The following is a 27,858-nucleotide window of genomic DNA, read 5'->3' as shown; positions in this document are numbered from 1 at the left end:
CTCTCTAGTTTTGTCAGATTTGCCTTATGACTTTTTAGTACCTAAATGTCCAGATCCCTAAGGAAGTTGTTTCAGATGATTTTTAAAAGTCCCTTCTCTGGCTGATACTGTTTAATATGTCTTGGTAGAAATATAGCAGCTTGCATGAAGATGAAGCTCTGATGTCAGCCAGTCAAATTTATTATACTTAAGGTTCTTTAAGGACAGTACCAGGTTGAAAATCGATATGCATCACTCCTTAAGAAGAGTTTTTCCCTCTGTTTTCTTTGGTTGAGCCTCAGATTAAGACAACGACTTTGGTTAATGTTTCCTTTGAATTTATTTTCAATTTAGAACTGTGCTCAGTCTGGGAGGTGAGATCATCCAAAGGGACAATCGATTCCTTCTCCACTTGACCGTCACAGCCTTAATAGAAAGGCTGCCTGATGAAACTACAGCATGATTGCTATTGAATAAGGTGTTGAATTTTTGCTTCTTGTTTTGTTGTTTTGCTTCCATTTGACAGTTTAAAGATCCCCCTTCTCCTCTTCTTCTTCCTCTTCTCCTCCTCCTCCTCTTCCTCTCCCCCCTCTTCTCTTGGAGGGGTTCTAGGCTTACAAGAATCAGCTTACTAAGCACTATTCGGCACTATTGTTTAGTAAGTGTTATGGTTTGGATCTGAAATATTCCCCAAATGTTCACGTGTTGAAAGCTTGGTCCCCGATTTGGCAATATTCAAAGATGAGACTCTTGTGAAGCAATTGGATTTTAAGGGCTCTGACCTCATCAATGAATTATTAACCCGTTGATGGATTAACAATTTGATGATATTATTGGAAGGTGATGGAAATTGTAGAAGGAGGGGCCTAGTTGAAGGAAGTAGGTTACTGGGAGCACATTCTGGAAAGGAATATCTTGTGCCTAGCCTTCCTCAAACCACTCCCCATTCTTTCTTGCTCTCTACTTCCCAGCCCACCTGAGCTGAGCAGCTTTACTCTGCTATGCCCTTCTCCCATGATTCTTGGCCTCCCGTCAGGCCCAAAGCAATGGTGTCAGCTGATTATGGCCAAAATCAATTTTTAAAGTGAGTCTATAGCAAGTATTTTGTTCACAGTGATGAAAAGCTGACTAAAAATCCCCAAGAGCTCGTAGGTTGAAAGTTTGGTTCCCAACCAATGACACTATTGAGAGGTAGCGAAACCTTTGGGATGTGGTGTCTCATTGGAGGAGAGGACTCACTGGAGGTGTTACTTTGAAGAGTAAATTTTGTCCCCAGGGCCTTTCTCCCTCTCTCTTTTCTTCCCAGCTACAATGAGGTGAGGAGTTTTTGCTCTACCACATTTTCCCCACCATGATATTCTGCCTTACCCAGAAACAATAGAGCCCATTAACCATGGACTGAAAAATTCTGAAAGTATGAGCCAAAATAAATATTTCTTCCTTTAAGTTGATTATATCAGGTATTTTGTCATAGCAATTGAAAGCTGAATAATACAGAAAGAAAAAGAATTAAGAGCTACAGTTGATCAAATCAAGATAAATCACAAAAACTATGTATGGGATAGAACATCTTCATAGAGTCAGGAACATTTTTTTAAAAAATCAGACTCTTCTCAATATTCAGTAATCTTAGAATTGATTTTTATAAAACTGAAGGAATAGTATCTACCTCACAGGGTTAAAAAAGGATTAAGTGAAATAATGTGTAAAAAAGTACTTTAACACAGAATCTTGCACACAGCTTGCTTTCAAAAATGTGAATTACAATAATGATGTCTGTATTATCATCAAAAGGAGATAATTTCAGCAGAAAGACATGGCATAGTCACAAAGAATAAAATGGAAGTCATAAACAACATCTACAAATATACAAAACTGTGTTTCCTCCTCAAGAGATATCATCTGCTTTTATTGTCAGTTGGAGAGAGCAAAGGTTTCTGTGAGTTTGTTGTACATGGGCATGTGTTGCTGACATCTTATCTTTTCCTTTCTAAGTCCTATTTTGAATTGTCTACAAAGAATGTAACAATTAGAATGGGCATCCTCAAATAACTCATAGAGATCATAGACATCAGTCTTCCACAAAGTTAAAGATGTTGACAGAACTTCACTGCTACTGTATTAGAGGTGGGAGACAGTTCATGGCATGGAGAGGAGTAGAGCAAGCATTTGTGTTTGGGATGGGTGGTGGAGGTATTAGAGAAAACTGTTGTTGTTGTTGTTGTTTTCTTTTGTTTTTTGATCCTTAGGAAACTCTAAGGGTTAGGGGAAGCTACACATTTAAGTCAAACTGACCCAAACCTAACATTAAGGAAAAGCAAGTCTTATAGAAATTCTTTCCTGGCACTTCGACAGGAAGCAAAAATCATGCAAATTACCATGACTACTTAAAAGTTGGCAAGGAACATGGTCCATCTAGTCCTCCAGGGTTTGGTGCAGGTGCAAGATCTCAGCTCCTTCATTTTTCCACCTCTCATAACTTCAAATATTATTATGCCAACAGATTCTCAATCATTTTTCTTGTTTTTACTCAAAATCTCATTCAGGGAAGGAGAGAGATGGATAAGAAAAATGGAGAAAAGGAAAGAAATCTGTGCTTTCTTTTTCAAACTGAGCAACTTACTAGGAACTACTCTGTGGAATATCACATTTATCTGGGTCAAGAAAATCAGTTCCCAAAGGCAACAGGTATAGGAGGGAATTCATCATAAAAAAGGAGCAATGTCAGTATAAATAAAGCTGAGATTAAAAATCCTTTTACCATTTTTTCCTGAGAAAAAGGAAGAGAATCTAAATTCTTGAGTCCAAAGGATGCCCCCCTGATTCTGGGATAAAAGAGTATAGCAAAATCTCATTGGGAGTAAAAACATCCTTCTAATACATAGGACCCTGTTGAGAGTTAAGGCTCCCAAGTTTGGGTATGGGGTCAGTGACTGATAAAAGTAACAATTCACCAGGTGTGGTAGCACTTGTCTATAATCCCAGCAACTCAGGAGGCCGAGGCAGGAGTAACACAAGTTGGAGGCCAGCCTGGGCAACTTAGTGAGACACTGTCTCAAAATTAAAAATAAAAAGGGCTGGGGATGTAGCTTAGTGCTGAAATGCCCCTTGATTCAATCCCCATGGCAGTGAAAATAATTGATTTAATTAGATAACCATTTAATATTACAAGATAAGTCCCTCTCAGCTCTTGCACTATTCACATACATTCATTTAAGTGTCACTAAATGTCCTTTGATACAGGTGGAAGGCAATGGATATTCACTATTCTGCAACCAAGAGTTATTCACTATTCTATAAGCATGACTCTATTTTCCCCAAGGTTAGATGTGGTCTCATGACTTGCTTTTCTCAATAAATTGTAAAGAGAATTAATATATGTGTCACGCTCTGGCTTAACCTTTAAGAATCCGAGTGTGATTTACTACATCTTTCCTCCTGGTGATTATAAAAACAGGTATCAAGATGGAGCCCTATCATCCTGAGTCCCTAAGTAGTTGTAATAAGCAAGACACACCTGTCGACTTCAGAAGGATATATAATGTGAATGACAAATAAATATTTATTATGATGGGCCATAAAACTTGAATGATGTCTTTTTTTAATCACATTATGTTTTTGGCTTAACATACCCTAACCGTTATGATTTAGATGGGAAGTACCCCCTAAAACTTCATATGTGAGAAAATGCAGATCTTAGAGGTGAAATGATTGGGTTTTGAGATCATTAACACAATCAGTGAATTAATCCCATGACAGGAAAAACTGGGTGGTAGCTCAAGGCAAGTACGGTCTGGCTGGAGGAGGTGGGCAATGAGGGTGTGCCTTGGAGTATATATTTTGTCCTTGGTGAGTCGATTCTCTCTCTGCTTCCTGGTGCAATATCCTGAGCCACTTTATTCCACCATGATGTTATGCCTTGTCTGTGGTCCAGAGCAATGGAGTTGGCCATCCAAGACCTTTGAAACTGTGAGCCTCAAAATAAACTTTTCCTCCTTTAATTGTTTAATTGTCAGGTCTTTTGGTCACAACAGCAAAAACACAGTGACTAAAACACTAACCTAACTCAAAAATCGGTACTGAAAGTGAAGTGATCCCCGACAAAGCTCTAAAACATGGAAGGAAACTCACTTTGTTTAAAAAAAAAAAAATTCCACCAGCCTGGGGTTCTGAATGACCAAGACGACAGAACACACAGTATGAGGGGAAAAAATCATTGTTTTTAGGTGAAACTGCTAGGTTTCTGGGGTTGCTGGCTAACATAGCATGGCCTAGACTAGCTTGATCAATATGCTATGCTTTGAAATGTTAAGAAAGACAACTGTGCCCTTTCTTGGGGTAAATTAATATAATGAGAGGGTGTCACATTAGCAGTCTGTAGGTGTGTAATAAACTGTTTTCTTAGAACGATGGGCCACACAGGAGCTAGAAATGTTCTCTAACTTGATCGAGGAGATAGTTACATAAGTGTACATGTATCTGCAAAAAGTACATTATAAAAATGCATCGAAAACACTTTAGAATTACTGTGTATGCTATTCCTCAAAAAAAAAAAAAATGAAATTGAGTCTGTAGGAGATGTCAGCATGGAAGAAATCTAAAGTGAGAGAGAGTAAGAAAGTAAAGGTAGACTTGTTCTGAAAAATTGTTAAGATTCCTAGAAAAAAATGTGATTAAGGATATTCATTTACAATGTAAGGATAAAATATCTTCATGTTTTGGTACAAGCAAAGATTTCATAAATCAAACACAAAAGGGGATAATCAGAAAGGAAGAATTAAATTGAGCTGAGTAAAAATTAAAGACTTCTGTTCATCAAATACACAAAACTGAGAGAATGTATTTGCTGTATATAGATCCATGTATGATTCACATCTAGGAAGTATAAATAGCTACATGAAGCAATACTCAAAACAGGCATATGCAATAGGAAAAATTAGCAAAGACTTTACCTGGGAGGATGTCTAAATATCCAGTAAACATTTAAAATACTCAGTTTCATAGTCATAAAGGAAGTGCAAATTAAAACCACAATGAATATTATTATTCCCTCACCAGAATGACTCAAATGGAAAAATAAACAAAACATTGGCAAGGAAGTGGAACAACCCGAAATTCGTGCACTTTTAGCATTGTAAACAGGTAAAACCATGTGGAAAACTGATAGTAACACAATTCTATTAAATCTATTAAAAAAATTTATTAAATCAGAATGTACACAGACTGCATGACACTTAAAATTTCCTTCTTAGATGGGAATACTCAACTAAAATGTGTATTCACTTAAAGACAGACATACAGAGGTTCAAAGCATCATTGCTCATAGCAACAAAAGTCAACCCAAATGGATCCTCAGTCATCACGACTAAAATGGGTAATTAAATGGATAATATTCAAACAATGGCATGTTATATGCTGCAATGAGAAAAAATAAACTATTGCTATATGAAACAACGTGGTCAGCATTGTAGCACTTGCCGGTAATCCCAGCTAATCCCAGCGACTCAGGAGGAAGAAGAGTTGGAGACCAGTCTGAACAATTTAGCAAAATCCTGCAACTTAGAAAGACCTTGTCCCAAAATTTAAACAATAAAAAGGTTTGGGGATGTAGGTCAGAGGTAAAGTGTCCCTGGAGCTCAATCCCTAATACAAAATACAAAATATAATTAGAATATAACTGAATTTATATAAAGTTCATAAATAAACAAATCTGACCTAGTGTTAGCTGCAAGGGCAACAGTTTTGATGGTGACTGGGAGGGAATAAACAGAAGGCTTCTAGGTTGCTGTTAATTTTTCATGTTTTGATCCTGGTTCTGGTTACACATGGGCATTCCAGTTGTGAAAAATTATCTCTATGCTTTTCTGTTTCTTTGTTACAATTGATACAAGTTTTGCTTAAAAATAAAACAATAAATGCTGTAGTATATTTAAAAATGTAAAGGCAATCAATTAAGAAATAGAATAGGAGGTGATTTCCAAACCACTATAGGGAGAAAATGATCAAAGAAAGAACAATCAATCAAATAAAAAAAGCGGAAAACTGGGAAAAACAAGAAACCATGGTAACAAGACAACAAAAAATTAGATGCTGAAATGAAGTTCAAATATAATAGAAGTAGTAGTAAATGTGTTTGGATAAAAACTGTTATCCAATCACATTTATTATAAATTTCTTTATAACAACTTCATCATAATTTTATTTACTATAATTTTACTTACAACATTACTGAAAGAAAAAAGCTTCTCAAAGAATCTTATGAAATTAAAAGTATTTCTCAGTACAACAATGACATAGAAATCTTGAAAAAAAAAAGGTCATGTTATTGCATGTTAACATCACCAGAAGGAAAAAAAGTACAGCAATTTTAACTTCTGACAAAATTTTGTGAGGCAAAAAGCACTCAAAAAGAAAGCTTCTTATTGACTGTAAGATGTGATCCCACCAAAAGTTAAACAGTTATGAGCCTTCATATGCATAAGATCATCACTTTAAATATATAAAGCAAAACTGATAGAGGTATGAGGAAAACATGATACACCCACAATAACCACACAAGATTTTATAAATAAGTCAAACTGACCATACATAAATAAATGCATAAATACATAAATAAATAAGTCTCTCAGGCTTTGTATTAACAAAGTGCAATCACCATTCTTGATTAGAGAAAGCTGTGCCCAACAGAAACTAGAGATTATTCTCAAATACTTTTGGCAACTTGACACACATACAAAATAACCACTTATTAATCTAGAAAGAAAATCCCAATTCATTCTAAATCTGCAGTCATACAGGCCATATTTTGGACAATAATGCAATCAACACAATAAACAAGAAATGGTATTTGAAAAAATCTCATCTAATTTGAGTGCATGTATTGGATATTTAAGAATCCCTAACATTATACAGCTTTACTATCTATTGAAATCCACTTCATGGATAAGCACATTTGCTTCTGCTCATTGTCTAAATTAGACAGGGAAGGTATTCTCCCTCTTTCACGCTGGTAAGATTGCACCTCAGATCCCCAACTTGTACAAACCACAGTGTGCCTTACAAGTGGAATTAAAACTTAAATATTTTTACTCCAGTTCAATAAATCTCTCTTCCTCCCATGAAGCCTACAAAATGTGTCAGAGCTGCCAAAGCTCTATGAATTTATGGTGCCTATACTTCAAAAACATTGTCTTCATTGTCTAAATTTAGATGTCAACTTATATTTTCTTCCATGGTTAAAGAAACTTCAAAACTGATAAGTAGCTGAATTATTAGATAACCAAGTACAGCTGTCCAAACCTTTTCCACAGATTCTTTTCCAACATGACTTCCATTTTGCCTTCGGTAAAATCTTGTTCACATGGATGCCTAGGTGATATGTATGCAATAATACTATTTTCAGTTTGTCATGGCTTTCCATTTCCCTCATTTTCAAATTCAATTCTCGTGCCAATGCAAAGTTTCTGCCTCTCTGGAGGTGCAGGATGATTCCCAGCCCTTCAGACCTCTTGAGGAAATCCCCTTCATTCTTCTTGCTTTACAGAGCTTTCGGAGTCTGAAAATATAGCTTTAAGGCTTTGCAAGAGCTGCTGCCTGTGACCTTTTCCATTTAGTTTGCCTTAATCCTCAAGTCCTACATTAGTCTAAAACAAATGCTTTGTCTCTAAGGCTTTTGTTTCTTATTTTTATTTCATTTTATTTCTACCTCTCAATATTTTTTTAATTTTCTAAAGAAAATTAAAAACTTTTTTTTCAGTATGCTTCTCACTCTACCTTATAAATCCACAAGAAATAATGGTCTAACTAAAGGAAAGAAGCATGAGGAGAAAAAGTAAAGGAAAAGGAGTGGGGAAAAGTTATTATTGTGTTGAACTATTTAGAGAAAACAGGTAATATGAGAAAAGTGGAGAATGGATTTTATTGGATGGAATGGGAGGAGATCATAGCAAAAGAAAAATAAAGCATCAAAGTGAGAGTAAATAGAGCAGAATAAAAAAAAAGCAAGATGAAGTTAGAATCTACTGGGCAGAAAGATTGTCAATTAAGTTTATAAGTGGTTACTACTTGACAAACCACTGGGTTTGGGAAATATGGCCAATGGAAAAATGCTTATACATAAAGCATGTAATACTTGTAATTCTTACTGCATATGTTACTTAGTGAAAGTGAAATGTATGATTATACTTAATTAAATTAAAAAAATTCTGCTCTGAAATGTCTGTTCAGTTCCTTTGCCCATTTATTGAATGGGTTAGTTGGTTTTTTTGGTGGTAAATTTTTGGAGTTCTTTATATATCCTGGAAGATGAATGCTCTATATGAGGTGCAGGTGGCAAAGATTTTTCTCTCATTCTGTAGGCTCTCTCTTCTCGTTCTTGATTGTTTCCTTTGCTATGAAGAAGCTTTTTAGTTTGATACCATTCCATTTACTGATTCTTTATTTTTCTTGCACTTTAGGAGTCTTGTAGAGAAAGTCGGTTCTTAGGCTGACATAACAGAGAGTTGGGCCTACTTTTTATTCTAGAAGGCACAAGGTCTGTGGTCAAATGCCTAGGTCTTTGATACACTTTGAGTTGAGTTTTGTGCAGAATGAGAGGGTTTTTTTATTTTATTTTGCTACATATGGATTTCCAGTTTTCCCAGCACCGTTTGTTGAAGAGGCTATCTTTTCTCCAATGTGTGTTTTTGGTGCCTTTGTCTAGTATGAGATAACTGTATTGATGAGGGTTTGTCTCTATGTCATCTATTCTGTACCATTGGTCTTCACATCTGTTTTGGTGCCAATAGTATGCCGTTTTTGAAGTATAACTTAAGGTCTGGTATTGTGATACCTTCTGTTTCACTTTTCTCATTGAGGATTGCTTTGCCTATTTTGGGCCTTTATTTTTTCCAAATAACCCAGTCAATAAATGGGCAAAGAAACTGAACAGACACTTCATAAAAGAAGGAATATCATTGGTCCACAAATATATGAAAAAATGTTCAACATCTCTAACAATTACAGAAATCCAGTAGTTTTCAAATTAAAACTATACTGAGATTTCATCTCACTCAAGTCAGAATGGCAATTATCAAGAATACAAGTAACAATAAATGTTGGTGAAGATGTGGGGAAAAGGGCACATTCATACATTGCTGGTGCAATTGCAAATTGGTTCAACCATTATGAAAAGCAGTATGGAAATTTCTCAGAAAACTTGGAATGGAACCACCATTTCACCTGGTTATCCCACTCCTCAGCATATACCCAAAGGACTTTTAAAATCAGCAAACTATATGAAGCAGCCACATCAATGTTTATAGCAGTTCAATTCAATAGCTCAGCTATGGAACCATCCTAGGTGTGCTTCAATGAATGAATTGATAAAGAAAACCTGGTATATATACATAATGGGATATTACTCAGCCATAAAGAAGAATGAAATTATGGCATTTGTCAGTAAATGGATGGAACTGGAAAGTGAAAAGAAGCCAATCTCAAAAAACCAAAGGCCAAAAGTTATCTCTGATATGTGATGCTAACACACAATAAGTGGGGGTGGGAGAAGAATAGAAGTCCATTGAATTAGCAAAAGGGAATGAAAGAATGAATTGGACATAACTTACTATGTTCATATATGAACATATGACCAGTGAAACTCATGGTCATATGTTCATATATGAACGTCATGTATAACCACAAGAATGGGAAGTTATACTCCATATATGTATATATTTCAAAACACATTCTGCTGTCATATATAACTAAAAAGAACAAATTTAAAAAATTTAAAATTAGTTTTGACATAAATAAGCACTGCAAGTGATTGGGACAAAAACAATAATTTGCTTTTTTCTCATGTACAAACCTTAGGACTTAACTGAAAAAATATACCCTCTATGATTATTTTTGAATCTAATGCAGCATACATTTGAAATGAGATTCTTCTTTGACTCATATCAAAGCAATTACTTCAAGCACGAAAATGCCTGATTATCCACGTTCTGTTCTTTGCTTCTGGTATTTATTAAATGACCAGTACATTCATTCCTTTATGTTCCATTCTAAATATGACTCAGAAATAAAGCCAAGTCAAACAGCCTTATTGCTTATACTCCTGATTAAATTTTAATATCTGAGAAAACAAATAAAAACCAATGTAATCTGGTATATAACCACAGTGAGTCCACGCTGTTTTTGTCTGCCTGTTGTCTTTTCTTCTAAATGAGGGGTAAAAATGCTACCCCTCATCTGGAAGAACTCTCTCTCTTATTCCGCCTGGTTGTAACAGGGATGCCAGAACACTTGTACCCTCCCTTTGCCTCTATTTTTTCTTAGTGTAAGGCACTGACACAAAGATCACCTCTTTGCCCTCTCTTCAATAGACAACGCACTTGAAATGTAACAAGTAAATGGATAGATTTAATTTTGTTATTCAAAATCCCATGATTAACTTGATTTTTTTACTCTAAACATCATCATTTTGGGTTGAATGATTTGACAACACTCAACCTTCATCTTTTTTAAACAAACAACCATCTGAGAAATCACAAAAGCAGAAAATTAATCTACTTTTTCCTAATTTTTATATATGCTGTGTAGTTTGAAGACGCCTGCTCCTGACCAAGACAAAACAATCCTGCACATTTCCACCTCAGTCTACTTAGGGAGGAAGATATGTATGAATGAGTGTTCAAAAATAAGAAGGGGATCCAAGATGCTGGGCCAGAAGGAGGCAGCATTCTACATCGCTCCGCGACCTGGGATTCAAGTAGTGAGAATATGGTTTCTCTGCGAGTTATATTCCCCCCACCCACCCACCCACCCCTGCACAGGAAGCATCATGCCAACTAGGGCTCCAGGCCTCAGCATCAGAGTAGGTCTCTAACTACTTACCCACACAGGACTACCGGGTACACAGTGAGACAGCAGCAGCACCCGTGAACAACTTTCAGCCACCCATACAAGCAGAAATCATGGATGCTACTCCCACACAGGACACCCGGCAGCACTATTTGCTGACGATATGATTCTATACCTAGAAGACCCAAAAAATTTCACCAGAAAACTTCTAGAACTAGTAAATGAATTCAGCAAAGTAGCAGGATACAAAATCAACACCCATAAATCAAAGGCATTTCTGTTATCAGTGACAAATGCTCAGAAAGGGAAACAAGGAACACTAATCCATTTACAATAGCCTCAAAAAAATATAAAATACTTGAGAATCAACCTAATAAAAGAGGTTAAAGACCTTAAAGAAGACCTTAGATGATGGAAAGATCTCCATTACTCTTGGATAGGCAGAATTAATATTGTCAAAATGACCATACTACCAAAAGCACTATGCAGATTTAATGCAATTCTGATCAAAATCCCAATGGCATTCCTCATAGAAATAGAAAAAGCAATCATGAGATTCGTCTGGAAAATAAGAGACCCAGATAACTAAAGCAATCCTTAGCAGGAAGAGTGAAGCAGGTGGCATCACTATACCAGACCTTAAACTATACTACAGAGCTATAGTAACAAAAACAGCATGGTATTGGCACCAAAATAGACTGGTAGACCAAAGGTACAGAATAGAGGATACAGAGACTAACCCACATAATTACAGTTATCTTATATTAGACAAAGTCACCAAAAACATACATTGGAGAAAAGATAGCCTCTTCAACAAATAGTGCTGGGAGAACTAAAAATCCATATGCAACAAAATGAAATTAAGCCCCTATCTCTCCCCATACACAAAACTCAAGTCAAAGTGAATCAAGGACCTAGGAATTAAACCAGAGACCCTGGATCTATTAGAAGAAAAAGTAGGCCCCAATCTCCATCATAACAGATTAGGCCCCAATTTCCTTAATAAGACTCTTATAGCATAAGAATTAAAATCAAGAATTAGTAAGTGGGATGGATTCAAACTAAAAAGCTTCTTCTCAGCAAAAGAAACAATTAGTGAGGTGAATAGAGAGCCTACATTTTGGGAGCAAATTTTTACCACTTGCACATCAGATAGTGCACTAATCTCTAGTGCTAAACTGTGGTACATATACAATGGAAAAAGCTAAACACCAAAAAAACAAATAACCCAATCAATAAATGGGCCAAGGAACTGGACAGGCACCTCTCAGAAGGTGATATACAATCAATCAACAATATATAAAAAAAGTTTGATATATCTAGCTATTAAAGAAACGCAAAAAAAAAAAAAAACCACTCTAAGATTTTATCTTACTCCGGTCAGAATGGCAACTATTAAGAATACAAACAACAATAAGTGTTGGCCAAGATGTGAGGGGAAAGGCACACTCATACATTGCTGGTGGGGCTGCAAAATGGTGCAGTCAATATGGAAAGCAGTTTGGAGATTTCTTGGAAAACTGGAATGGAACCACCATTTGACCAAGCTATCCCACTTCTCGGTCTATATCCAAAGGACTTAAAAACATCATACTACAGGGACACAGCCACATCAATGTTTACAGCAGCTCAATTCACAATAGCTAAACTGTGGAAACTTTGAATACCCTTCAGTAGATGAATAGATAAAGAAACTTCCGTACATATACAATGGAATACTACTCAGCAATAAAAGAGAATAAAATCATGGCCTTTGCAGGTAAATGGATGGAGTTGGAGACTATAATGCTAAGTGAAGTTAGTCAACCCAAAAAACCCAAATGCCAAATGTTTTCTCTGATATAAGGAGGCTGATTCATATTGGGGTTGGGAGGGGAAGAATGGGAAGATTAGATGAACTTTTGATAGGACAAAGGGGAGGGAGAGAACGGGAAGGGGCAAGGGGTATAAAAAAGATGGTGGAATGAGACGAACATCATTACCATAATTGTATGTATGAAGACACGAATGGTGTGAATATACTTTGTATACAACCAGAGATATGAAAAATTGTGCTCTATATGTATAATATGAATTATAATGCATTCTGCTGTCATATATAACAAATTAGAATTTAAAAAAATTAAAAAGTAACAGATATTACTAATGGGAATGAGAAGAACAGAAATCATTAACTAGCTTGATTTAATCACTTTGCAATGTAAATACATAAATCAAAACATCACATTGTACACTGTAAATATATGCAACATTTATTTGCCAATTAAGGAAAAAGAACAGAAATAACAGGTGAACTCTTGATTCACGTTCTGTTAAATCGAAGTAGCAAAATACTTACAAAGTGTAGTTTTCAAAACAATCCTTCACAATCCACAAAAAAAAAACACTTTTTTTTTTCCGCATGTAATTCATAGTCATGAATAGGTAGTTGGGGTTTTTTTAACATCATTATCTATTCACTCAGAAAATTGCCTAACAGTCATGAATAGGCTTTGATAACCAAAGAAAGGTTATCAAATTCTGATTGTGCACCAAAGTTATCTGTGGAATTTTTTTCAACTTCAAGCTTCACATCCATCCCCCCTTTATTTTTGTTCTCTATGTGATTGTGGTATGCATTCAGAAATGAGAACCAGTGACTTAGTCCATCTTTTGCCAAATTGTTCATCTTCAATCTGGAGAAATTGAAGCTCTGAAAGTGTGAATGCCAACAGCAACAGCGACCTTCTTACTCATCATTTCGGTATTTCAGCTTAAGATCACAAAGGAGCTCCCTAATAATTGAAATCATCTTAGGGGTGTGAAGTACATTGCTAAATCTGTTGTGCACAGTCTGTTTTGTGTGATGATGAAATTATGATTCAGATACACTAAATGAGGATTAACATTGCTGGGTAAATTTTATTTTTAAAAAATTACATTAATTCTCCATGATCATTTAATAAAATACCATCTAATACAATTTAGCAAACGTAGTTGGGATCACACATGTAATGCTTTTACATTGGGGAAAAAAGAGACTTTTTAACAAATGGTGTTGGAGAAACTGGATATCTATATGCAGAAGACTGAAACTAGATCTCTCTCTCTCTCTCTCTCTCTCTCTCTCTCACCCTGCACAAAAGGTTAACTCGAAATGGACCAAAACCTAGGAATTAGACCAGAAACTTTTCAACTTCTGGAAGAAAACCTAGGGTCAATACTCCAAATTAAGTGCAGGCAATACCTTCCTCAATCGGACTCCTAAAGCTCAGGAATAATACCAAAAATCAATAAATGGGATGGCATCAAATTAAAAAGCTGTTGCAAAACAAAGGAACAAAGGAAAGAGAATCTACAGAGTGGGAGAAAATCTTTGCTAGCTACTCCTCTGATGGAGGATTAATTTTAAAAATATACAAAGAACTCAAAAAACTTACCACCAAAAGAACAAGTGACCCAATTAATAAATGGACAAATGAACTAAACAGACACTTCTCAAAAGAAGAAAATCAAATGGCTAACAAATATGTGAAAAAAGTATCTAACATCTTTAGGAATCAAGGAAATGCAAATCAAAACTACACTGAGATTTCATCTTTACTCCATTTAGAACAGTAGTTATCAATAATACAAATAATAATAAATGCTGGAGAGGATTGGGGAAAAGGAAATACTTTCACATTTTGGTGGGACTGTAAATTAGTACAACCACTATGGAAATCAGTTTGGAGGCTCCTCAAAAGGTTAAAAATGGACTCATATGACCCAGCTCCACATTTACCACTCCTCCATATTTACCCAAAAGAATTAAAGTCAGCATGCTATAGCAATAGGTGCATACATGTTTATAGCAGCACAACTTACAATAACTGAGTTATGGAACCAGCCTAGGTGTCCATCAACAAATGAATGGATAAAGAAAACATGGTCTATATACACAATGGAGTTCCACTCACCCATAAAAAAGAATGAAGTTATGTCATTTGCAGGAAAAATTGATGGAGCTTGAGAGCAGTAGGTTGAGTGAAACAAGCAAGACTCAGAAAACTGAAAGGTCTCATGTTTTCTGTCATATGTGGAAGATAGAGAGTAAAAAGGGAGTGGGAGTTCTTGTGAATAGAGAAGGGAGACCAGTAGGGAAGAGGGAGGGGACCAGGGGCAAGGAGGAGGGGGAGTTAAAAGGAGAAGTCGTAGAGAATGAAATTGACCAAATTATGTGATGGTGCATGTACAGGTACATAACTACAGCCCAATATTATGTATAATTATAATGCAATTTAAAAATTTTTTAACTTAAAAACATGTAATTATTTTTCCCCCAAACATACTGAACTTTACTTTTTGAGAACAGCAATTTATTAAAACCCTGACCCCTTGCCAGGAAGAGAGGAAGGAGGGATTCCTCCCCAGTGAGGAATTGAGAGACATAGCAGAAATGCGCTTCTTTATTCACATCTCAAGCAGAACCTGCCAAGGCCCTGGACCCTCTCTCCTCCCCGCTTCCTGCACTGCGAAGCTGTTGTGCAATCGGGCATTCTTTCCTGCTATAATGCCTTTTGACAGGATCCTCCTCACTCCTGATGAAGTACTTGTATTTTAAGATCTCAGTACATTTCTTTTAAGACCCTAGTGGAGTGTTTCCTCTTCTGTGAGGCTTCCTTCTCTTCCGATCCTTTCTCTGTCCTCCCCAAAGTCTCCATGTATCTCACATGACAATGCAGTGTAGCAGTTTGGTTTCACGTGAAGCTTCTCACCTGGGTATAAATTACCTGAAAGCATATCCATTTTTCCAATTCCTAGCATGGTGTCTGGCACACAGAAGGTGCTAAGTAAGTGCTTGTCGAATAACTAAGTGGTTTTGTTTCGCCTTGTGTGGCAGTATGGATTGAGGCTGGCCTTGAAGTTGTGATCCTCCTGTCTCAGCATCTCTCTCTCCCCTGAGTCATTGGGATGACAAGCACAAGCTACTGTGCCCAGCAAGAAATGGTTTTCTTAATTAAATTTTTATTGCACTAGAATTAATTTGCTCTAATTGCCTCAAAAAGTCGCAACCAGAAGGGGAGAACTAGGTGTTGCCTCGGGGTCCAAGATGCCACAATGAATCTGCTGAACTTTTGAGAGGACAGATCTCCAAGTCCCTGCTTGGCACCTGTATTCAGCAACTCGCCAACAGAAATCTGTGATGAGATTGCTGTGGTTTGGATACAGATCCAGAGAGGAAGCCTGAACTGCAGGTACCTGATGAGAAAAATGACCAGTTTCAAAACCCAGAAATGTCCACTATAGCCTGGTAGCAAGTTCTGACTCTGCATGAAGACCAAGAGGAAGACTGGGGTCAAAGGTTTACTAGAGAGCTACAGGTTATGGAAATTAGCAGATATGTATAGAACAGGAGAAAAAAAACACAGGCTCTACTTTTTCTTGGTGATAATACATTCAAGCACCATTTTACGCAGTGCTTAAGGAAGAAAAAGCTCATTAAGTTATCCTGCAGTTTGGAAATAAAATCAACTGCTGTACTGACTGCACATTGCCCCAGACAAGCTTGGGTGTGCTCCCCGGTATGTGGTACAGCAACTCTTGATACAGTGTAAGATTTCTGAGTTCAGAATGCTATCGGCTGTTTGCAGAAGTTAGCTCCAGTTTTATTGAAAACAAAAAGTTATCTGGTGAGATGGAGCAGTAACTGCATATGCATAAAAATGCCCCAACAATCAAAGAGCTGTAAAGTATCCACTTTATCAAATTGACTTCCTCAATGGAGAGGGAAAATGCCTGCTTTTCTTCCAGCTTTATATTCATTACATGGGCACTATAAAAATATCACCACTTTCCTTTCTTGCTTTTTTATCACTACCCGTCCAGACATAAGGTTATTCTTCGCTGTAAATCATCGCATCCTACAGCATTTCTTCACAGAGAGAATAACAAATTCTTACCGTTATTTTCTCATTCATTTCACATGTTTTATACATTGATTTCAACTTTATGGTGGAGACTGGAACAGAAAGATGAATAAGTTCTATTCCTAGCCTTCAAGGAACTCAAAATATATTAAAGAGAAATGAGACAAAACAAACAGTTACCATATAATATTATGAGTATTATAAGATTTTACAAGGTAATGCAGTATCATGCTGGAAAAAAAAACAACTCTGGTAATTTTGCCTGGTTGGAGAGATTGGCATTTGGGAGAACTGGGCATTTTCAGAAGAATGAAAAATTTGCCTGTGGTATATTGGAAATTTTGGAGGTGCTTTCTCTTTGGGGTCTCCTAAAATTAGGTTGTTTCCATTTAAGCAATAAGTTAGTGTAAGAGTTGGTTGTTGAACACAAAATTTGCTTTATTCTGGGTGAGATAAAGATTTTGAATTTAGCATTTAACATGAACTACACCCACAGTCTCTCTGAACCAAGCCAAACAAATCGATTACTAATGTAATTTCACTCAAAAGCAAGGTTCTTTAATTCAATCACCATAAAATCATTTCTCCAGACCTTGATCACCTTAATTACATGTCACCACCTTCTAAGGACCTAGCCTAAAAGGCAGTGAAGGTTTAATAACAGAAGTATGAGTCTTGAGGGGACTAAAGTTCGTAAATATTAGGAGGTAATGACAATAGGAAACCTGGACACACCACTTGGGACATCAGGCACAGTAATGAATAAGAACAATGTTCTCTGGGAAATTATCAAGCAATCAAAGAGCTATAAAGGATCCACTTTGTCAAATTGACTTACACAATAGAGAAGTATGAAGGATGGATAATATAATATGGTTTGTTTTTCATACGTGGCTGTTTGCTCTTTGATCCAAATCATTACAATGGGATCGAATGCATAAAAGTGGTAGGGAGAGTGTCCACTGGCCCCATTCACAGAACTTAAGGATATTTTGGATATTGAGGATACTAGTCAGGCATGAAGATGAAGAAGCTATTTCCTTCGTGATGTTCCCTTGGTTTTCTTCTCTCACTCTAGTTTGGTTTTCAGTTCCAACTTCCAAAAGAGAATTCTAAGTATTCCTACAAAGTATTCATAACATACAGTACTTTGAGAAAGTATATATTTAAAAGACATGTAAGGAGATATTGTGAAATCAGAAAATATTAAGATGTCAACAATTGCAAAATCTTTAAATTCTAAGGAGATTCAAGTTCCGAGTTCAAGAATAAAGATTCTTAAGATTCTTAGTTATGTTCAGGCTGATTACTGTGGCTCACACCTTGGGTAAACTGAGAACTTTGAACCATCCCAAAGTGGAAGTATGTAGACCAAAAGACAATCTTATTAGACAAGCAAAACATGTTCATTGTAGAAAACATAGAGAATATCAGGAAGATGAAAAGATAAAAATGAAACACTTATCATTGCATGAGTCATTATATAGCTGTTATAGTTTAAATATGAAATGTCCTCCAAAAACTCACATGTGAGAAAATGCAAGAGGATTCAGAGGTAAAATCGTTAAGCTTTAACTGATGTGGATTAACAAAGTATAACTGTTGGTAGGTAGAGTGTGGCTGGAGGAGGCGGTGACTGGGAATGTGTCTTTGGGGTTTACATTTTGTCCCTGGTGAGCAGAGCTTTCTCTCTACTTCTTGATTGCTGTGTCCTGAGCTACTCCTCTTCTACATCCTTCTTTCTCACTTTGGGCCCAGAGCAATTGAGCTGGCTATCTATGGACTGTAATATCTGAAACCAAGAGCCCCGAACAAATTTTTTCCTCTCTGAGATTTTTTTGGTCAGGTCTTTTGGTCACAGTGAGAAAAAGCTGACTCAAACAGTAACCATTAGTAATCTTTTAAAGTGTATTTTGTAGATGTTTTCATATACTTGAATTACCCATAAAAATGAATTACATTCTGCATCCTTTTATAACTTCTTGCCATTCACTTAATAGTATATTTTCAGGTAAATGACAAAACATTAAAGAAATTTATATTTTGAGTTACTTAGCCAGTTTCCTGTTGTTGAATATTTAGATTTCTGTTTTTCTCAATCATAAATAATTCCACAAAGAACAGACTTATGGGTGAATCTTTGTACACATCCTAAATTTAATTATGATAGATTTTTGAAATGAATTTGAGGGGTAAAGAAATACTTTTTGTTTTTGTTTTGTTTTGTTTTTTCATGACTGGGATTGAACCCAAGGGCATTCTACCACTGAGCTACATCTCTAGACCTTTATATTTTTATTTTATTTTGAGAAAAGGGTCTCATTAAATGGATCAGGTTGGCTTTGATCTTGTGATCCTCCTGCCTCAGCCTCCCCAGGTGATGGGATTACAGGTGTGCACCAGTGTGACTGTTTGGAACAGGAATATATTTTAAACTTTTCAAAATATTGCCAAATTTTCCTGAAATCTGGTATCGGCAATGTCTGAGGCTATTCATATCCACAGTGTGTTTATTTGAGTTCAAGGACACTATTTTCTCATCCTATCCTGTGCCACTCATACTGCCACAATATCCCATCAGCCTCAGAAAGATTCTTGGGTGGTTCAAAGCTCAGTGCTTGAAAATAAAGCTCATTTTCTTAGAAACCTTTCTTTTTCTCTGGTAGTAACTATGACTATCATGTAGTTCTTTTCAGATTTTCCCCAATCAGCGTACAATATTTTAATACAATTAGAGTATTTCATTTATAGACCGTTCTCACAATGGGTTACAATTTATGTTAAATCATGTGTAAAATTTCTTGATGAGAAAACTTTATAGTAAGAACAGATTTTGAGTGAAATGGTATTTGAACACAGTACTTAACCCTGCACAATTCAGATTATGCAAGAATTTGGTTGGGGGAGAAATGCTTCAAAACACTTTTGTTTTTCTTTGAAGCTAGAAGTTGCAACTGTTTAAATGCTCATTTTATTAAAATCAATTAGATTGTTAATTTCCCAGGCACAGAGGGAAATGTGGAGAGGCAAAGTCGATTTTCAATCTATGGAGAAAATAATAGCCGTGCCATTTTTCAGGACTAGTTGTGGTAGTTGTCATCTGAACTCCTGAGCTGCCGACTCCAGCTAGATTCCTTATGGGTCTTTCTTCTTTTCTTCTGATTGTTTTTTTAAAGTAAAAGAGGAGAAATTACAAGAGGCAATTCGGCCTAAGAAAAGGAAAGGATTAAAAAAGAAAGGACTTTGTTTTGAAGCATTCACAAGACACCATGGAAAATTCCCAAGCCTTAAGAAGATCTCACTCCACCAACTCAAATAAGGATAAGTTCCTTTGGGAGATCCCTAAGACAGTGTGTTGGGGTAGGGAGCTATGAGAAAATGATGGTAGTTTTTTTTTTTTTTTTTTAAGCATAAGTTTCGCAAGCTGCATATGCTCGAAGAAATAACTTTCAAGATTTGAGGTGAATTCGTCAGACACAGTTTTTGCCCCTTCTCATTGTTTTATTAATTTTTAATTATGATAGATCTGGTACCTGACCACAAAATTGCATGTCCTACCATCTTTGCTGTGGATGAAGCATTTCTTCATGCAAATACATTCCAATCCAATACCTAAGGAAGCAGCTAATTTGACGTAGGACTTAACTGAACAGAGGAGGCTAAGTAGCCATGAGTAACTGAACTGGTCAACCTAACTTAGACTTAGTCTTCTGAGGCCACTGTCCTCAAATCATTCTATAAACAACTTTCCAAAACCACAAATGTATTTATAGTGTTTTCTCTTTACCCAAAAGTGTTTCCATCTTAGTTTTCAGTTGCTAAAACTGAAGATCAAAGACTGAATGGTAAATTTATAAAGAATCAAGGTTTATTCAGTTCATGGCTTTGAAGACTGGGAAGTTCAAGATAAGGCAGCTGTATCAGATGAGGTCCTTCTTACTGGTGGGGACTACATAGAATCCAAAGGCAGCAGTAGGCAAGACAGAACAAGCTAGCAGCTAACAAAGCCATACCTTGATAACCTATTAATCCATTAATCCATGGGCCATTTAACCCATTCATGAAAACAAAGCCCACATGACCCAGTCAACTCTTAAGGACCCTACCGGGTCCCACCTCTTATAATACCTAACAATAGGAATTAAGTCTCATCATGAATTCTAACACAGACATTCAAACCATAGCATATCTCTATTTTCAAAATTTCACAGTTCCCAACTTCAAACTAAAGCTATTTCTTGAATTATATTTCACTGAATTAAGCTTTAATTTATAAATCTTCCAGGAAAAAAAAAGTATCTAAGAGCAATCAGATGAATAACAATTCAGGATCATTATGAAACATCTTTTTAAATCTAGTGTAAAAACAACTAGTGCATAAAATAAGCCCTTTTTCATTTCCAATTTATCCATAAAAGTAATTAATAAAAATAAATCACAAATGCAAACAATTTTTTTCCTTGGATGAATAAATCACTTTTCACCTGCAAAGTCATCTTTACTTCCTTGGTAGCTAAATCAAGGTGACACTGAAAAAAAAGACAAAGAACTATGCTGTTTTGAGTTCACGAGCTACCAAAGCGTGAACTACTTGATTTACTTGCTAGTGTTGCTGACTGTGATAATCCAATACCACTTAAAAGAAAAAGAGGTTTATCACAGAGATAGTCCTAGCAATCATCCCTTAAAGTGTACATTAAAATGTGTAAAGTTGTTTATTATTTAAGCTAGTAACAGTTCTGTAAAGCACTGTTTTTTTATGAGTTAATAAGCTCAGAGATGTTAAATTATTTGCCAGTGTCTGACAGTGTCAGATAAACTCAGGTATGGCTCCAACAGGTTATGGTTAATGAGTCACAGTAACTTTGCAACTGACCTTTCTATCATGTTACAGTTTTGTGCATGGTCACCCCCACATTCCTCTAAAAATTGAGATGTAATTTAGAATACAACCTAGTCCTTTCTTTCCATCCACTTGTCTATTTTTACCTACACTTATTTGGTAAATACTTAATATCATTACTGCATTTGCTACCAGAGAATCAAGAGGACATTGTATAAGCCTGACATCCAGAATCTCAATTTGATGAAAAAAAAATACACAGATTTAAGAAAAAAAAATAACTAAAGAGCTCAAAATAAATGTATGGGATGTCAGAAGGTATATGTATATACATATATATACACACATACACTGTGGGAGACGAAAGGAGAGGATAACTAAATTAAAAAGAAAGGAACATCTTCAGCAAGGAGACACAATTTTGCTGGGTTTTGGAGTATGAGTAAGAGTTCACCACTATTGTCACTTCCTATTTTTTGCTTTTTATTAAATTTTATTTATCTATTTGCTTTTATTGATTTTATTTTTTAAATACATGACAGTGGAATGCATTGCAATTCTTATTACACATATAGATCACAATTTTTCATATCTCTGTATATAAAGTATGTTCACACCAACTCATGTCTTCATACATGTACTTTGTTTATAATGATGTCCATCACATTCCACCATCATTTCTAACCCCCTGTCCCCTCCTATACCCTCCCACCCCTCTGCCCTATCTATAGTTCCTCTATTCCTCCCATGCTCCCCCCTCCTATTCCATTTTGGGTCAATCACCTTATATCAGAGAAAACATTCAGCATTTGTTTTTTGGGTATTGGCTAACTTTACTTAGCATTATTTTCTCCAAAGCCACCCATTTACTTGAAAATGTCATGATTTTATTCTCTTTTATTGCTGAGTGATATTTCATTGTGTATATATGCCACATTTTTAACCCATTCATTTACTGAGGGACATCTAGATTGGTTCCACAGTTTAGCTATTGTGAATTGTGCTGCTATAAACATTAATGTGCCTGTGTCCCTATAGTACGCTGTTTTTAAGTCCTTTGGGTATAGATCAAGGAGATGATAGCTAGGACAAATGGTGGTTCCTTTCACTGATTTCCATATTGGCTGCACCAATTTGCAGTTCCACCAGCAATGTATGAATGTGCCTTTTTCCCCACATCCTCACGAACACTTATTGTTGTTTATCTTCATAATAGCTGCCATTCTGACTGAAGTGAGATGATATCTTAGTTTTGATTTGTATTTCTCTAATTGCTAGAGATGATGAACATTTTTTTCTTTTTTTTTTTTTTGCTTTGAGGTTCTGTTTTTTTTATTGGTTGTTCAAAACATTACAAAGCTCTTGACATATCATATTTCATACATTAGATTCAAGTGGGTTATGAACTCCCATTTTTACCCCAAATACAGATTGCAGAATCACATCGGTTACACATCCACATTTTTACATGAACATTTTTTTCATATATTTGTTAATTGATTGTATATCCTCTTCTGATAAGTGTCTGTTCATGTCCTTGGCCCATTTATTGATTGGGTTATTTGTTATTTTGGTGCTTAGCTTTTTGAATTCTTTATATACCCTAGAGATTAGTGCTCTATCTGATGTGTGAGGGGTAAAAATTTGCTCCCAAGATGTAGGCTTTCTATTCACCTCACAGATTGTTTCTTTTGCTGAGAAGAAACTTTTTAGTTTGAGTCCATCCCATTTATTGATTCTTGGTTTTAATTCTTGTGCTATAGGAGTCCTATTAAGGAAGTTGAGGCCTAATCTCACATGATGAAGGTTAGGGGCCTACTTTTTCTTCTATTAGACAAAGAGTCTCTGATTTAATTCCTAGGTCCTTGATCTACTTTGACTTGAGTTTAGTGCCTGGTGAGAGATAGGGGCTTAATTTAATTTTGTTGCATATGGATTTCCAATTTTCCCAGCACCATTTGTTAAAGAGGCTATTTTTTCTCCAATGCATGTTTTTGGCACCTTTGTCTAATATGAGATAATTGTAATTTTGTGGGTTAGTCTATATGTCCTCTATTCTGTACCATTGGTCTACCAGTCTGTTTTGGTGCCAATACCATGCTGTTTTTGTTACTATTGCTCTGTAATATAGTTAAAGGTCTGGTATAGTGATGCCACCTGCTTCACTCTTCCTGCTAAGGATTGCTGCTGGGAGCCATTAGCCAAGTAGGTATGACAATTTCCTTGCCAGCGTACCCCATGTTGCAGTGACATTGAATGTAGGTGACCTTGCTCAAGGACCAGGGCGGATTAGGGTGTTCCCGGTTTAAGATAATCGTGTTTAGGGCGTTCCCAGTTTAGGTTCCAGGTTTAAGATTATTCCTGCTGGGAATAGGGCGTATCCTGCTGCCTGAGTTCCCCTTGAGTTCTCACGGGATTCAGACAGTATTTTTTGGGAGAGAGAAGCCCAGTGGATGTGGATTTGGGCAGAGAACGTGGATTTGGGCAGAGAACGTGGATTTCCCCAGAACATGATTGTAGACGGCTGGTGTGAGTTCGGGAATAAAGAGTTGCTGTTTGAATCTACAAGCTGTGTGGTGGCTCGTGATTTTGTGCCCAGCCAGACTGTGGCAGATTGCTTTAACTATTCTAGGTCTTTTATTTTTCCAGATGAATTTCATGATTGTTTTTTCTATTTCTATGAGGAATGCCATTGGAATTTTGATCAGAATTGCATTAAATCTGTATAGTTGGTGGTATGGTCATTTTGATAATATTAATTCTGCCTATCCAAGAGCAAGGTAGACTTTTCCATCTTCTAAGGTCTTCTTTGATTTCAAAGAAGGGTTTTTGTAGTTTTCATTGTATATATCTTTCACCTCTTTTGTTAAGTTGTTCCCAAGTATTTTTTAAAGGCTATTGTAAATGGGGCAGTTTTCCTTCCTGAGGATTTGTCACTGATGTACAGAAATGCCTTTGATTTATGGGTGTTGATTTTATATCCTGCTACTTTGCTGAATTCATTTACTAGTTCTAGAAGTATTCTAGTGGAGCTTTTTTTATTTTTTATTTTATTATTATTATTATTATTATTATTATTATTTTATTCTGGGGATTGAACTCAGGGGCTCGTGACAATTGAACCATATCCCCAGCCCTATTTTGTATTTTATTCAGAGACAGGGTCTTACTGAGTTGCTTAGGGCCTCACTCTTGCTGAGGCTGGCTTTGAACCCATGATCCTCCTGCCTCAACCTCCTGAGCTACTTGAATTATAGGTGTGTACCATAGTGCCCGGCCTACTTCTTGATTTTTAATAATCAAACAGGTAATTAGACAAGTTGGAAAGACCTTACAAGAGTTGTATCTTTTGTTTCATCTTTTTTATATAAGCTGAATATTATAAATAGTTTGAATGCATTTCTTTTAGTTATTCAAAGAAAGGGATGAAGTTTTTGTTCTATAGAAAATGTCTTAGAGTTCATCACATGGTATCAATTGATGGGCAAGAAAGGATTTCTTTCCTTGAAAAAAGATTGAAGGCTCTGAGTTTGAGCCAGAGTTTTTTGTTTGTTTGTTTGTTTGGGGGTTTGTGGTTTGTTTTGTTTTATTTGTCTTTTTGTGGCTCGTTATAAGCAAATTCTGGTTTCTTAATGTCAGAATTGTCTAGCGTTAGGACTAAGGAGCACATTAAAGCAAGAAAGCAGAAGAAATATAGAGTTGTTTTAACCAGTTATATTCTGCCACATGTTTACTTTACTAACCATTCTGCATTATGGTTTTTGTTCTAAAAGATCAAAGTTTTTTTTAATTGATCTACTATGTGAGAGCTCCCAAACACCCAGGTCTGCTTCAAATTTCTCAGGTACTGCAATGAACTTCACAATGTAAATACATAATGAATATAAGTTGATTAAATAGGACATCCTAACCCAACATCCCTACTGAATTTGCATACTCAGATTTACCCACTCTGCCTCCTTTTGTCAAAAGAAATATCCTCTGGGTGCATTCACCCTAAACATTCAAATTTCAACTCAGATGAAGTTTATCCACTAGGAAACTGATATCACCATACATAATGTTATTCACTATATGTATTAGAGATTAACAGAAGAAAATATTGACAACTAGTCATTTGTGACAAAGCTGGGCTAGTAATGAAGGTTAAAACTATAAAGGTGAGTTCTGAATTTGGGAGATTAACGTAGATTTCTCTGCGCATCACATTTCTGGTACTATTCTGAGTATCACGACCTTGACTTTTCTTCCAGTAAGTAATTCAGCTCTAGAAAGCTTAGTTTTCTTCTAGATCAAAAAGAAACAAGGATACTTTCCCTATTCAACTGTCAATGAGTTTGGAAGACAAAGTGATGAGACTTACTCTAGTAAAATAGCATGGGAAGAAGAAACCTCAGGAGACTAAAATCAATGGGTTTTGTGTGTTTGGGACCAATCACAGCAAATATGATGACTTACACCAGACAGTGATCATAACTATCTCTCATCTGGGTAAATCTAAGCAATAGATTTGTATATATAAGACTAGAGATGCATTAAAACAGTGAAAGTGTTTTACTGCATTATATTTTTACAGGAAAAACAATTTCAAGCATATTTTTCCTCAATAATCATATCACTCGTATTTTTATTTTTATTTTCTTTTTCACTCGTATTTTTAAAAAGGCGAATTTATCATATACATAATACTAGTGACCACTCAGGGACTCTTAGTTAGCTTTATTTCTGAAAATAGCCTATAATATTGCATTCATGAAGGAAAACCAAACCTGATGACATTTTATTGGCAGTGGCACAAATGTACTGTTAACGATGATTTAAGGATCAGTGTGGTCATGGTTTATACATCTCTTTGAACACAACTTACAACATTAAATAAGGTAATAAATAGCATTGTGCTAAATACTTCATGCTTCATTTAATCCTCACAACAACTTTTATACTTGGTTTGTATTGCAGATGAGGAACCCAAGGTTCAGAGAAGTCAAGAGACTCACTTGGGAACATACAGGTGGTACATTTGGGTCAGACAAGCATAGAATTCAAACAAACTGCTGAGTCTTTGCCCTAACCCATAGTCTATCAAATCTAGCCTTAAGTTTCTGTTATATATGCACTTGACTTATCCCTTCCACTAGACTGCAAGGTCTTGGTAATTATGAATCAATTCTCACCTTGTTCCTTCAAAATTATTGCCATAATGCCCTGTAAGAATGTATTCCACTGAGCTTTAGCAGAAAAGAAAGGGTGTGGGGTGGGGGAGGCAGAAAAAAGAGAGGGAGGGATGGAAGAAGGAAGAAATAAAGGACAGAAGAGGAAGGCACAAAGGTAGGGAGAGGACCAGTAGACTAGCAGAGAGAAGGAAAAAAACAGACACTTCAAATTCAATACTTGAGTTCTAACTTATCTCAGCCAACTCTGGTAATAAGATGCGTCCTTGCACAGAAATGGCTAACATCTCTCCTGATTTACACATAAAAGGATTTATTGCTATTCTCGCCTCTGTAAAGCAATGTAAGATCAACAGGATTAGTGGCATTATATTGTGCTCTCCACAGAGTTTAATGCCATTTCAGGCTGTTAAAAATTTATAGAAACAAATAAGAGAGTCCAATATCAGCCAAAGCTCTAATCCCCTCCAAGTGAAGAATAGCTCCTGGGTTGCCATTTCCTTTGGAAATATAAACCCAGGTGATTGCAGTTAGCCTTTCCCTTGAGCCACGGCTGTAGAAGGGCTGGCTCGGCTGGTGTGGAGGAGCATCTGAAGTCAGTAGGGTATATAGGTCAGCCCCAGCTCTTCATTAAGTCTGTAAGCATACAGGGAAAGAAGTGCAGGGGTGACAGAGAGCCAGCTTGTCCTCCCCTAGGGTGAAAGGATCTTGGAGACAAAGAAAGTGAAATCATCCTATGAATATTAAAATACAAACTCATCCCATGAGAGTGGATAGGCAGAGTCCGTGGAGGAGGCGCAACGGCTTCTAAACCATGAATATTTATTCATTCACCCTTTCATTTATGCATTCCTAAGTTTTTTAAAAAATTTACATCTATTAGAAAGGAAATTCATTAGCAGTGGTAGCACAGAAAACCAAGTTTTTCTCAGATAAATATTCACAGTATTCTACCATAGTTCCTATTCTAGAAAGCAGGCTCTCTGTCTCCAAAACTGTGATCCAGAGCAATTTCACCCTGTCATGGAAAGAGATGCACCAGGCCCCTCCAACATGCAGTTCTTTGCATTCTGTCTCCTGATCATTCATTGTTGGGTCTATGGCTCAGAGAATCTATTCAAAAATGAACATATTT

The sequence above is a fragment of the Marmota marmota genome, unplaced genomic scaffold, assembly GCF_001458135.2.
Source record: "Marmota marmota marmota unplaced genomic scaffold, marMar, whole genome shotgun sequence".
Classification (NCBI taxonomy): Eukaryota; Metazoa; Chordata; class Mammalia; order Rodentia; family Sciuridae; genus Marmota; species Marmota marmota.
This window is presented reverse-complemented; position numbering follows the sequence as displayed.